The 14,050-nt window shown below is 48.1% G+C and overlaps 1 protein-coding gene across 2 annotated transcripts in view; it reads right to left on the bottom strand.

The window, feature by feature from the left end:
* The window catches only part of PPIL4 (peptidylprolyl isomerase like 4), a 521,963-nt gene that overhangs the window by 203,756 nt on the left and 304,157 nt on the right, over positions 1-14,050 (bottom strand). The gene's annotated exons all lie outside the window — the stretch shown is intronic.

Below are 14,050 nucleotides of genomic sequence, written 5' to 3'. Positions count from 1 at the left end.
CTGGGTTGCGCTAGGGGCTCCCCATTTAACTCTCTCCGGCTAACCTTGTGATAACCACAGTTCCCATGGGTAGAAAGGATCTTTGTATCCCTTTTACATTTTATTAGGCAAGACCAGCCCACCCCCCCCCCACACCTACCCCCACCTTATGTGGAGTGCTGAGGAGATATGGAGTATCCCCTAGCTCATTTTAAAAGCAACTTTTATGTTACAAGGACAAACTTACTTTTCATGGGTAGTGGCAGTGAACATTTTTATTAATTTGGTGCATCTTTCCGGCCTGTAAAGGCACCCATGGGTGCTCATTATACCAAAATGGCCCACGTCTTCTTTTTTCATCATTTTAGCATTTCTTGTCCTTTCTTGATCCTTCCCCTGACCTCCAGGGCGGGAAATTCCTTTGTGTGATTTTCATCTTCGGTGGGAATGCTGTGAATTCCCCGCCAAGGCTCCAGAGTGTCTGAAGGCAGGAAGCGGGGGAGGAGTCCACAACACCGCAGCCCTTTGTCTTCCAGCCTGACTGCGAGACTCCAGTTCAAACTGTAAGACTGGCCATCCTGAAAGAAGTGACAAACCCCCAAGTTTGAATAGGGCATGGCTCTTTGATTGACTGGCTTCCTGCATAAATGTCCGATCCTGGAAGCTGAAGAGGTATGGTATTGATTATTAGGTACCAGAGTGCTGGACCTTGCCAACTATGAGAATTCGACCAAAGATATTCGGTCTTCTGTGCTCCTGAAAAAAGCGCCAAATCCACAGAGCCGCATTCAGCCGTGAGGAAAACCTTGCCTACAGCCTTCAACGTGATCCTTGCTGCAGAAGTCCTTCCAGTGTCCTGTCTGCTGTCCTTGTGATGAAGGAATTCAACTACCAGGTTTTTGGCTGCAGATCCTGTAGTTCTCCAGCTGTAAAATCTTCTGTGCTGAGGTACTGTGCTGGCTTGGGTATTTACTTACCTTAAGCCTCTTGTGATTCCTGTGTAGTTGTGGGGCGTTTTCTGTGATTGGGAGGTCTCTCGTCCAGTTCACCCAGGCCCACGGCTGGAATCCTCCAAGGGTGTCTTCTCTGAAGTCCCTGGACTCTCAACTAACTTTTAAGTGAAATACTTGAACAGTCTTCCTCTGGAACTCTTGACTTCACCTGCAGCTGACTGAGCCCCATCTCAGCCTGCCTACTGCTGGCTCCTAGAGCACTAGGGTCCCTCTTCTGCCTCAGAACTCCTGTACTAGAATTGTGAAGGGCTGGAGAATTTAAAGAGCCTGCCTTGAAAAGTAAAACAAGTGTTGAAAAGTGTACTTGTAAACAAGTTAGTTGGTAACTTTAAACTCTGAGTGAATAGTTACAAAAAGTTATTACTTACCTTAGATAGTTCTGCCATTCTGAAAAGTATATATATGATTTACTTACCTTGAATAAGCTGCGTGCCTTCTTAAATAAGTACACATAGAGGTCTGGGAAACCCTCCACCGGTACAAACACGGCTCATTAACCTGTTCTTGGGTGGATGGCCACCGGGAGAGTCTCAACCACTCTTTAGCTCACTATGCTTTCCACAGAGGGGAAATGTCCACACATACCAGTCTTTGTCCTACCCAGAGGTAGTCCAGCACCGAAATAGTAGGCAATTCTCCTCTGAACAAGAGTACCAACAGCAACCCCAGACACATGTTTCGGCCTAGTCGGACCTCATCAGTGAGGTGGAGCTGTGCCTCTCTAAACACAGGGAGCAAGGGGCTTGGGCTGGTGGGACCAACTAGCCTCAAGACAAGCTTCATTTTGGCACAAACCCTGACTTGGTGCGACTTTCCAAGGATGTAGAATCCCAATCCCCGGGGACCCCAGACCATCGAGTGCATCGTCTTCAGAAGTTCAAATCCGGCCAAAACTTTATGGCCATCCAGAGGACACCACAGAAGCAGGCCATCCAGAGGACCACAGAAGCAGGCAATCTTCATCCAGTGTCCCCTTGCCACAGTACAGGACCGAGGGATCAAGTAACGTCCAACAAGAGCTAACCAGAGCTGTTTGTTCTTCTTTGGCACTGAGAAAAAGGTGCCAAACCACAAAAGGCTGCTGAATCAAGGAGAATCCATTGTAGCAGAGTCTCTCTGCAGCAGTAGCCCACCAGACGTCTTCCCTTTCGCCACCATGGACAAGGACCAGGAACAGGGGTCCGATACACTGCAATATTAAGGCATCCAGCTGGAACCAATTCTTCAATTCTCAGGTACTTTACCTTTTGCTGTGTGTAGTGCTTCCTAGCTTGGGGAGTACCATTTTAAACCCTTTTGAGTTGACCTCAACTCACCTGCACTAGGCCTCCCAGCTTGTGCTTCTTCAAGGTGGCTCCTCCTGAGCTTCTGTGATTTTCTACTTAACTACTGACTATTTTAAAACATTGTTCTACTTTGAACTGGCACATTGGCTTTGGCAGTGCCTGTTCCCTTAAAGGTTTTAATTGTTGAACACTATTGTTACTGGGATAAAAGACTGTCTACATCCCTCTGGGAGAATCTAATTGTTTTACTACTTACAAAGTATGTAGTGATCCAACTTTAACTTTACCCCCCTTGAAACTCAATATTGTAATGGTGATCACAAATAAGTGCTAATGCTGACCTCATTTGACGTCACTCAGTGTGCTGGAATATGTTTAGCATAAGAAAAGTTTACTCACCTACTTTGTTGCTCTTTTTCAATTGAATCCTAACTTTGGGATCAATGTTACTATTAGTTGCTGCTTTTTAAAGATTTGGCTTATTATCCTTGTGTAGATATAAATAAATATGTATACTATAACTTGAAGTGTGTAAGTGTTTACTTGGATACCCGTTAGGTAGAATTGCATGCAGTACCCTCTGGGACCAGCACACACAATTAGGACTACAGGTGTATGCCAAATCAACCTTTGGTGTAAATCTGTACCACAAAGTTTTTGGTAGCGAGCTGAGCAGCCAGGATTATCTCAAGAGTGAATGTGAGCAGTACAAGTCATTACACAGAGGACTTTCAATCACAGTAGTTCAAGTGGACACTTATACTCAAGGTTTATTGGTAAAACACTTATTAATTTATTACAAAATCATTTAGAAAACATTCACTCGAAGGAGGCAAATTCTATAACAATACACTACAATACAAAACCAAGCTTTTGAGACAGTTTGAGCTCCCCTGAAAAAGGAGCCAAGTGGCAGTTACTTCGCAGTCAGCAAAAGGCAGAAGTTAAGTAGAATAGATCATAAATACTTGTTAGACAGTGCAAATAGTTTCAGTTCACCAAACGAGTTCAATTCAAGTCAAAAGGCCTAGGCCAAAGTCCATTGGCTAGTGTTCTGGATAGGAAAGACCAGTTCTGGCATCAAACGGTAAAGTCTTTGCAAAAGTTCTCTGAAGTAGTTTAGGCGAAAAAGAAACATATGTAGGGTCACAAGCTGATTTGGCCTGCAAGTTGGGAAAGTTTCACGAGCTTTCATCGCAAGAGTGGCGTTCTCTCAATCGGGTTTGCACAGTACCTTAGTATGAAGGAACAAATGCAGCTGAAGTCGTTGGTTCCTGGCAGTTTCTGCAGATCTCACTGTTCCTGAGCCTCAGTCATGGGGCCAGAGGGAGGACGTCGGGGGACTCCTGCACTGCACAGGATCATCGGAAAACACAAACAAAATGGAGTCAGTTCAGTTCCAGTAGCTGTAGATTCAAGCACACAAGCTGGTGTCCCTCTCCCTGGTTAATCCTAACCAGACTTGAGAATGGTATCCAGGTGGATTGCCAGCCAAAGGATCGACAGTGAAAGGGTCGACAGGTCAAAGGATCGACACCAAAGGGTCAAAAGGACAAAAGGATCAAATTCTTTTTTTCAGATTTTTTTTTGGGGGGTGGGGGGGGTCTCCCCCCGACCCCCCCAACCCCCTTTTTTTTGCTAAAAGTGACTTTTTAAAAAAAAACGAAAACCTAAAAAAAAAATATATAATTAAAAAATAAAAATCGATCCTTTGTCCTGTCAACCCTTTGGTGTCGATCCTTTGTCCTGTTGACCCTTTTTTTTCGATCCTTTGACTAGACACCATCCAGGTGGCATACAAGTTGATTGGTCCCACCAACTCAAAGGGAAAAGTGGTCCTTGAAGGGGCTCCTCTGTTGAGATGAACTTGGCAATTCAGACCTGCAGCAGGGCTTCACTGGGCAAACCAATGGTCCAGGAGTTGCAGCAGCCGTCCTTTTCAAGCTCTTCTTCTGTTCTTTCGTTCCAGTGGTCGACTCTTCTTTCCAGTCCAAGAGACTCACCTTTTAAACAGTTCTTTCCCTTTCATTCCAGCCTACGTTATGTTTATTAAAGTTTATATAGCGCTTTAATCCAAAGCACTTTACAATATAACAATAAGATACAATAATGGAAGAAGCAAGTTAAACATGAGACAAACCAGCGAAACAATATGTTGAACAGTTTCCTTGGATGTTGGAGGTGAGGGAAAGGTGAGAAGGAAGGGAGAGGGGGTAGTAAAGAGAGGAGCAACAATTCAATATTTATATATATGTGATATAAGGTCACGTGGATGTGAGGAAGGGAAGGTATGGGGCAGGGGAGAAGGGGAGGAGAGAAGGTAGGAGGTCAAGGGGGGGAGTGAAGAAGGGCTTTCAAGGAGGTGCGGAAGGAGGTATATGTGGGGATGGAGGGGATAGAGAGCGGTAAGGAGTTCCAGTGTAGGGGGGCCAAGAGCTGAAAGGAACGGAAGCGGCACAAGTACAAAGAGGTCAGCAGAGCGGAGAGAACGAGAGGGAGTGTAAAAAGAGAGGAGAGAAGAGAGATAGGGGGAGCAAGGTCATGGATTTGAAGACCAAACATAGGAATTGAAATTTAAGTTGGGAGGGGAAGGGAAACCAGCCAAGTTGAGAGAGAGGAGGAAATCGAGTCGCGAGGGCCGAGGAGGCAGAGAGTACGGATGCAAGAGTGGTAGATGGATTTGAGGGGGGTCAGATGAGAGGCATGGAGTCCAAAGAGGAGAGAAGAGCAGTAGAAGAGACAGGAGAAGATGGAGGAGATTAAGAGTTTAGAAGCGTGGAAGGTGAGGCGTGTGGGGGGGAAGTGGATAGAAGGAGGGAGGGTAGGGGAAGAGTGTTAGAAGGAAAGAAGAAGACTTCCGTTTTGTCAGTGTTAAGGGAGAGAAAATGGGAGGACATCCAGTTTTTAATAGCTGTAAGGCAGGAAGATAGGGAGTAATGAAAATCAGGAGGGAAAGAGGGAGAAAGAGTTGGGTGTCATCAGCGTAGAAGTGGTGGAAAATGCCACAAGAAGAGATAACGGGAGCAAGAAGGGAGGTATAAAGAGAAAAGAAAAGGGCCAAGTACCGGGATACCGTAGTCCAAGGGGATGTTAGAAGAAGTGCGGCCGCCCCAGGAGACAGTGTAGGACTATTGGAGAGGTAAGAGGAAAGCCAGGTGAGGACAGAGCCTTTGAAGCCAAAGGAGGAAAGAGTACTAAGGAGTAAGGGGTGATCCATGGTATCAAAGGCAGCAGACAGGTCAAGGAGGATGAGGATGGAGGATTGCTTAGCCTAGCGAGCAGTAAGGAGGGAATTGAGCATGGAAGTGAGAGCATTCTCGGTTGAGTGTTTAGGGCAGAATCCAGATTGAGAGGGAGGAAAGAGAGTGAGTAGTAACAAAAGCTGAGAGTAGGCTAGGCGCTCAAGGAGCTTAGAAAGGAAGGGGAGAAGTGATATTGGATGAAAGTTAGAGAGAAGAGGGTTATGGAGAGGGTTTCTTCAGGATGGGAATAGTGGTGTGTTTGAATGCAGTTAGGTAGGGAATGAGGAGCGGGTAGATTTTAGGAAAAAGGGAGGTGGGAAGGGGATCAGAGGGGGCAGCAGTGGGGTGAGTTTTGGACAGAATGGAGAGACAAGATGGAGTGACAGGAGAGAAGTTGGATGTGCAAGCGGAGAGGTTTGACATGCAAGCGGAGGAGGAGGAGGGGCATAGGCGGGGAGAGGAGAATATTTTGGCATAGGGATTGAATTTTAGATGAGAAAAAGTTGGCAAAGTCAGAGAGAGAGAGAGAGAGAGAGGAGTTGGCAGAGGGATCAGGAGTTGGAGGGGAGAGGAGGCGAGAGTTTTTGGAAGATTCAACGGGGGTGGGAGGCTTGTGAGTGGAGAAGTTTAGAGTAGTAGGAGCGCTTGGCTGATTTAAGGCAAGAGTCAGAGAGTGATGTGAAAAATAGGATGATTGGTTAGACAGAGAAGGGGATTTGATACATCGTCATTCAAGGCCACGAAGACGACGCATGGACAGAAGGTGAGGGGAAAGCCACAGTTGGGAAGGTTTGCGAGAAGGGTGGAAGGGAGTAAATGGGTAGAGATGATCGAGACTGGTGGAGATAGCGGAAGACAGTGAGGAGAGGGCGTCATTTGCCGAGAGAGAAGAGAAGTCGGAGAGAGGGGGAAGGGAAGAGGAGCAGGAGTTGAACAGAGTGAAGGGTTGAAGTTGCGGAGGTCACGACGAAAGAAGGAGGGAGGGAGGGAGAGGGGTTGGACGAAGAGGGGGGGGGAGTAAGGGAGAAGAAGAGTAAGGCATGGCCAGAGAGATGGTTGGGTACAGAAGAAACAGGTGAGGAGGAGTAGGTTGAGGTAAAGATGAGGTCAAGAGTGGAGCCAGAGGAGTGGGTTGGAGGAGTAGTGATTGGAGATAGGAGTCAATGATGGTGAGGAGAGGGGAAGATTGAGAGTGATTGGAGAGGGGAAGGTTGAAATCACAGGAGTGAGAGAGGGGTGGGGGAGGCGGAGAAGAGAGAGAGGAGGTGATTCAGGTCCTCATAAAAGGAAGAGGGGGGACCAGGCGGTCTGTAAATAATTAAGGAGATAGCATGAGGGTAGGTGAAGGGTTTCAAAAGATATTTGAAGGAGAAGGTAGAGAGAGATAGGGTAGGGGTAGAGGAGAGAAATTTAGGTTGGTAGATGATATCAGTGGCGCGGCCGGAGGGGCAAGAGACATGAGAGAAGGAGGAAGAGGGGTTGGTGAGAGAAGCAAAGAGAGTGCAATTGATGAGGGGGGATCCAGGTTTCTGTGATGCAAAGGAAATGGAGGTTGAGACGGAAGAACAGGTCAAGTGTTGCAGCGGTCTTATTGCAGATGGATCTGGCATTCCAGAGTGCAAGGTTTATGAAACTGGAGGGTTTGACAGTGGGAGGGTAGATAAGGTTAGCCTAGCTGTCACTTGCCCAGCAGGGTGGCTGTCCTTGCCGGACAGTCAGCCAGCCAATCACGTCAGAGTGCGTTTGGGTCTCCTAGGAGTTTCGGGCACCTTCTTTCCATCCTGCCCACCTCAGCCGGCAGAGGCAGTCTTCAGTCCTGAAGCCCGCCAAAGGCATACAAACAAAGGGACCAAACCTGGTTTGGCGCACAGAGACAAACACTAGAAGTACCTTTCCAAAAAGAAACGGCGAAAAAAGAAACGGCGAAAAAAGAAGACCGGGACGTGTTTAAACAAAGGGGCTTAAGGCGCCATCTTGAAAAACATGGCTCCCGTGATATTTAGCTATAATTGTGTTTGCGGTCGGGAAACAACATGGTAGTTCGTTGTAAAACCACTGCCACCAGCCTTTTCAATAGCAAAGGGTAGCATTTGACTACTACATGAGTATTTAGACACAGGGGATACTATGTAACCCCTCCAGCACTCCACTGTAAGATGGGTGTGCTGGGTCTAGGAATTTGGAAAGACTAGTAAAGTCAATTTCACTTTACATTCTCTGGGAAACAGTAGTTCACCCCAAAGAAGGTATTTAAACATTTGGGAAGTCTAAAAAAAGACATCCCTGTGTCACTGCACTGAGGGTGCTGTGTAACACAAACAAGAGGATGCCTATGGAGTGGGTTAGACTACATACACAAAGAAACAAACACAGAAAACACATTGAAAATGAAAAGTTCAAAGTCCCAAAGTTTAGCAAAAGAGCTGGAGGACTCTAAGGTGGGAGGAATTGGCACATTGGTGAGAATTCTCCTTAACACCTGTATTTACTAATTCATTGTACAGCTCACATTACCCCTCCTAAGATAAGCTTGGCTGCTCAGTCACTACCAAATTGTGTAATACAGGCCTATATTATAAAGGTGGGCTTCCCAATTCCAAGAGATGCGTCTTCTTAAGTCCCACACCAGTTGGACTATACAAATTATTACCCAAAACTGGTGGCAGGCGGTGGGATTGGTGTAGAGTGGTTTGCAATGACTATTGGTTGTACTTGTGCCCAAATACAGCATTCACAAGGCTATATCCATCAAAAAGTAAAGTAACTTGTAACAAAAATATGCCAGAAATTGATCATTTTAGTGAACAGTCCCTTACTGTACTTACAATGGAACAATTGAAATAATTATGTAGAACAAGGGGGCCGAGTTTAAATGGAAGAAAAAATGAGTTGTTTACAAAGTTGTTAAATCACCAAAATCCTGGAAGTAGGCCCATAACCCCTACTTCCAACGTTGATATGGAGGAAATTGAAGAGAATGATAGTTCAGAGCTTAGCTCCCGTCTGCTACATGAGTCAGAAGGTGAGGAGGATTCTCAAGGGTTAACGACTCTCGAGCACAGCCTTCTCCTGTACCTCAACAACATCCTATCACAACCCCTGTGGGTACCAATGTAAACCCAGAATATCTCTCACTTTAAAGAATGAGACTGGAACTCTAATTCATGAAACTTGCAGTACAGTCTGAGGACAAGGAGAGAAGGCTCAGAGAAAGGGAAATGCAGCTTGATTATGATATGAAATAGATGTCCCTTGATTCTTCTTCCTTCACAGGATCTTCTCGGTCTCCTAGTCCCAAGAAACCGCGCCTACCAAAAGAGGCTGCAAGTATGTATGATCCTAATTAACATTTTTAAAGCGCGCTGCAGCCCGGGGGTATTGTGGCGCTGTTAGACATCTTACATCAATGTGAAAAAGTTACTAGGTTACAGAAGAAGGCACAGTGCATACTTAGTTGCAAGCAGAGTGAGGGTGGTAGGAAGGGGGGTGGGCGGTGGAAGGATGTGTTAAAGAGTGTTTTGAGCTTTTTCCGGAAGGCGTGGAGGGAAGTCCCAGCTCTGAGTGAGTTGGGTAAGGTGTTCCATAGTTTGGGTGCTAAGTGAGGGAAGCCAATCCCGCCTGCTTTGGCTCTTTTGATAGGTGGGATGCATAGTTTGTTGGCGTGCCAAGTTCTTTTGGGACATGAGGGGTCACTGGATAAGGTCTTTGATAGGTAGGGAGGGGCAGAGAGGCTTAAGCATTTGTATGCTGGATTGGTCACATACTTTTGAATTCACCTATGGTCTGCAGAAGAATCGTGGGAATGATTTTGTTGCATGGATTGGCTGGGCTCCCACCAGAAGGGTTGTCATGCTATTATGCAGTTGAATGCTAATGACAGGAAAGTTTATAAACTAGTCAAACAAGCTATTATAGCCAGGTTTGGGAAGACTCCTTCTCAATACCTTAAAAGATTCTGAGACAATAAAAAGAAGGATGGTACCCCTTGGGCTACCTGGGTTTGTGAATGCCTGAAAAACTTAGATGGTTGGGTTAAGGGTTACATAGTTTACTCCTTTGAAGGAATGATCAGAACAAGATACTTACCTGGTAACGTTCTTTCGATTGGATGTTCCTCCGACGTATTCCACATATATGCCAGTAATTACAACAGCTGTGCTGCTTCGGAACATTTAACGGTGTAGGCGTCCTGCGTCAATGACGTCGATATGCTGTCCCTCAAGGGCTTCCGTCGAGGGTCGGCGTCACCGGATGTTATATATATAGGACGCACTGCGCCCGTAGCCTCAGTTGTAGTTTTTTCCCAGAACGTGTGGCACCAATCCCCTGCCATTATGACTGAAGAAAACCTTGCAGAAACATAAGCTGCAATCGCATAAGAAATTCTGTAGCGGGACAGGCTGGGAGGGTTCGATGTGGAATACATCGGAGGAACATCCCATCGAAAGAACGTTAACTGGTAAGATAAGTAACTTGTTCTTCGAGGGGATTGTGTGCTCCGACGTATTCCACATCTATGACAGACTCCCAAAGCAGTACCAACGTATGGAAGTGGGAAAAGAATTTACAAATTTAGAATTTTAGAATGCCCAATCAAATCGCCGAATAGATGACGGGGCCTTACCAAAGGCCAAATCCTGCCCATGGATGGAGTCCAAGGAATAGTGTCTCACAAAAGTATGGATAGAGGCCCATGTGGCTGCTTCGCAAATATTGCGAATCGGAACGCCCCTCTGTAGAGCCGTGGAGGTAACCACACCCCTAGTAGAGTGAGCCCGTAAGCCTACAGGAGGGTCCTTACCCGCCAAACGATAGCACTCAGAGATCGTCAAAATGATCCATCTGGACAAGGTCTGCTTGGGAACAGCCTGACCTAAACGCCTTCCAGCATAACCAACAAAGAGCTGATCGTCCAGAGAGAAACTGAAAGCTCTCCTCGGATCCAGCCTATGGAGCCTCTTCTCTTCCTTACCAGGATATGGAGGAGGATAAACCGCCGGATGAATTACCTCCTGGCTCAAATGGAACTCCGACACAACCTTCAGAACTAAAGGCCGCCACACCCTAAGGACAACCCTGTCCTTATGGAACACAGTGAAGGGTGGCTTGGTGGAAAGTGCCTGCAACTCACTCACTCTGCATGGTGCAGAATTAACCGCAACAAAAAATACAGTTTTAAAGGATAACAGTCGCAACGGACAAGAATGCAAAGGCTCAAACTGAGCTCCCATCAGGAACTTTAAAAACAAATTCAAATCCCATCCCGGCACCTGGAAAGGCGACGGTGGAAACACATTAGTGAGCCCTTTTAGAAACTGTGAAATCAAAGGAATCTTAAAATAAGAACATTCCTCAGATGAGCGCTTAAATATAGACAGCGTCGCCAGGTAACCCTTAATGGTACCCACTTACAGGCCCGTGTGGGCTAAGGAAAGCAAAAAAGACAAAACCAAAGGAATGGAACATTGGAAAGGATCCACATTCTGTCCCCTGCACCAGTCGCAGAACTTTCTCCAACGCCACAGGGATTTCGTTGCAGGCCTTCTGGCCGAAAGCAACACCTCCATCACGTCTTCGGGGAGGTCCCAATCCTTATAACTCAACCTTTCAGATACCAAGCATGAAGGCTGAGAGACTTTACCTCTGGATGGAGAACCCGACCGCCTTCCTGTGAGAGCAGATCGCCTCGGTAGGGAAGACGGCGTGGAGGGCAGATGGACAGGTCTAGAAGGTCCAGATACCACGTTCTCCTGGGCCCATGCCGCAGCAATGATGATCATCCGGGAAGTGAACCTCCGTAGCCTCCGCAACACTTGCCGAATGACAGGGAGAAACGCGTAAAGCAGCGGGAAAGACCACTCCACTACGAATGTGTCCCCTAAGACTCCTCTTGGAGGAAATTCCCCCCCCGAGCAGAATCTCTCACACTTCCGGTTGACACTGGTGGCGAAGAGATCCACTTGTGGGGTTCCCCAAAGGGCGAATATCTCCAACAGAAGTTCCTGAGCCAGCTCCCACCTGTGAGAAACCGTGCTCTGCCTGCTCATAGCGTCCGCCGCCACGTTTTCGTCTCTGGCCAGATGAACTGCCGAGATCGAAATTTCCTGCTGGATGGCCCAGAAGCAGAGCTGCATCGCCTCCCTGCACAATGGGAGTGACCCTGCCCTCCCCCCCCCTTTTTTGTTGAGGTAGTGCATGGCCACTTTATTGTCTGTCATAATCAGGACATTCTTCCCCCGCACAGACGGCAGAAAAGCCTTCAGGGCTAGCCTGACAGCCCGCAGCTCTAACAGATTGCTGTGGAGGAGTCTGGACTCGAGACCAACGGCCGCTGGCTGTCAACTCGTTGGCATGAGCTCCCAACCCCATGAGGGATGCGTCCATCACGATTGTCACCTCCGGCCAAGGTTGCCAAAACAGAGCTCCCTTCAACAGATTTCCTTCGACGGCCCACCACAGAAGGTCCTGGGCGACCGAGGGCGGAATCTGAACGTCTGCCGGAGAACTGGGAACACTGCATCTTGAGAGCCCACTGCAGAGATCTCATCCGCAGCCTGGCCTCTGGCACCAGGAAAATGCAGAATGCCATGAGGCCGAGCATCCTCAAGAACTCGAACGCTGGGAGACTCTGGGCACGTTGAAATTGGTTTAACATCTGTGGAATGTGATGAGCCCTCACCTTGGGAGGCGAACACAGCCCCAGGGATGTGTCGAGCACAGCTCCGATGTATTGGAGCCACTGGGTAGGTGTCAAATGGGACTTCTTTAAATTTAGGGAGAAGCCCAGCTTGTGAAGGGAGTGGCAGGTGACGGACAGATGATCCAGGGCTTGCTCGGGAGAGCGCGCCCTTAATCCCCCTTTCCTGAGATACGCTGCCACCACCACCACCACCATCAGCTTGGTGAAGACCCTCGGGGCGGAGGTCAATCTGAACGGCAGGACCTGAAACTGAAAATGAGAGTCGCCAACCGCAAACCTCAGGTACTTCCTGTGCTTGGGATGAATCGGCACATGAAAGTAAGCATCCTCGAGGTCGAGAGACACCAACCAATCCTGATGTTGAAGGGCCTGGAGGACCTGATAAAGAGTGACCATCTTGAACTTGTCCTTCCTGAGGAGCTTGTTCAGCCAACGCAAGTCCATGATGGGTCTCAATCCCCCGTCTTTTTTCGGGATAAAAAATTGAGGGGAATACCATCCCTTGTTCCTTTCCGCTACAGGCACCAGGTCTATGGCGCATTCCTTCAGCAGGGATAGGATTTCCTGCGCAAGGAGCGGATCCGGACTCTTCAAAGAGCTTCCCCGGTGGATTGTTGTGAGGCTTCTGCCGAAAGGGGAGACAGTAGCCGTGGGTTATGATCTCCAGAACCCACACATCTGAAGTAATGGCACGCCATTCTCCAAGATGCTGCGCAAGTCTGCCCCCAAGCGGCGAATCATGGGACATGGCCTCATGACTGAGCGGAGGCGGCTGCGGCAGTGCCTGAGGACAACGAGGCAACTGCCAGGGCGGCTTTGGCACCTGGAGTAACTTGCTTTCCACCTCTGGTACTCCTACGTTGGCCCTTTTAACTGGCAGCTCCTCTCGATCTACCAAAGGAAGAGTAGTACCGAAAGGAACCTCCCCTCCTTTGCTGCAGCTTTGGAGGTCTGCAACCTCTCAAGGCTCTTGTCAGCCTTGCTGCCAAACAGATGGACACCATCAAAGGGCATGTTGAAAAGCCAGGATTGCACATTAGGAGCAAACCCCCGACTTCCACAACCACGCAAATCTGCGTTTCACAGTGCTTGCAGCCATGGACCGACTGACAGTCTGCCGTGTCCAAACCAGACTGAACGGCTTCACACATGGCATCCTTGCCGTCCTGCACGAGGGCTAGAAAACCATCCCGTTCCTCCCCTTCGGGAATACGCTCAGCCGCCAAAGATAACCAATTCCACAGAGTGAGCGAATCTTGCCAAGGCACAAACCAAGTTGGCCACCTTCAAAGCCATAGCCCCAGATGAAAATACCTTCTTCGCCCAACCATCAAAGCGCTATCGTCCCTATCATGAGGGATGGTAGGGTACGCAGCATGCTTTGCGGGGGCCGTAGCCGCCTGCAGCACCAAACTCTCCAGAGTAGGGTGCGTCGACAAGTAGCAGGGGTCACCACTGGCTGGACGGTATTTTTTCGGAAGCAACTTATTCACTGCCTGGAGACTCTCCGGAGCAGTCCAAGCCACTGCACCCTTCTTTGCAAAGCCATATGAAATGGCAACACCGGGTCAGTGGGTGGACCTTGGTCAAGGATATCCGTCAGATCATCTGCAGAAAATCAACAGGTGGAGCAGACCAACCCTAGTATTCAGTCACCCTCAACATGAGACGCCTATATGAGGATTCGGCATGCGTACCAGGCTCAGGCCTGCCAAACTACCTCCGAAGAGGTGTCAAGCCACAGGCATCATGCAAGGACTGACAGAGTTCTTCCATCTAACTGTGACCAGACAACAGGTCATCAGGAGGCACCACCTCATCAGACCCTTC

Source organism: Ambystoma mexicanum, chromosome 4q (assembly GCF_040938575.1).
Source record: "Ambystoma mexicanum isolate Mex_15411 chromosome 4q, UKY_AmexF1_1, whole genome shotgun sequence".
NCBI classification, from domain to species: Eukaryota; Metazoa; Chordata; class Amphibia; order Caudata; family Ambystomatidae; genus Ambystoma; species Ambystoma mexicanum.
The sequence above is the reverse complement of the archived record's forward strand: the minus strand, read 5'-3'. Positions and strand labels throughout refer to the sequence as shown.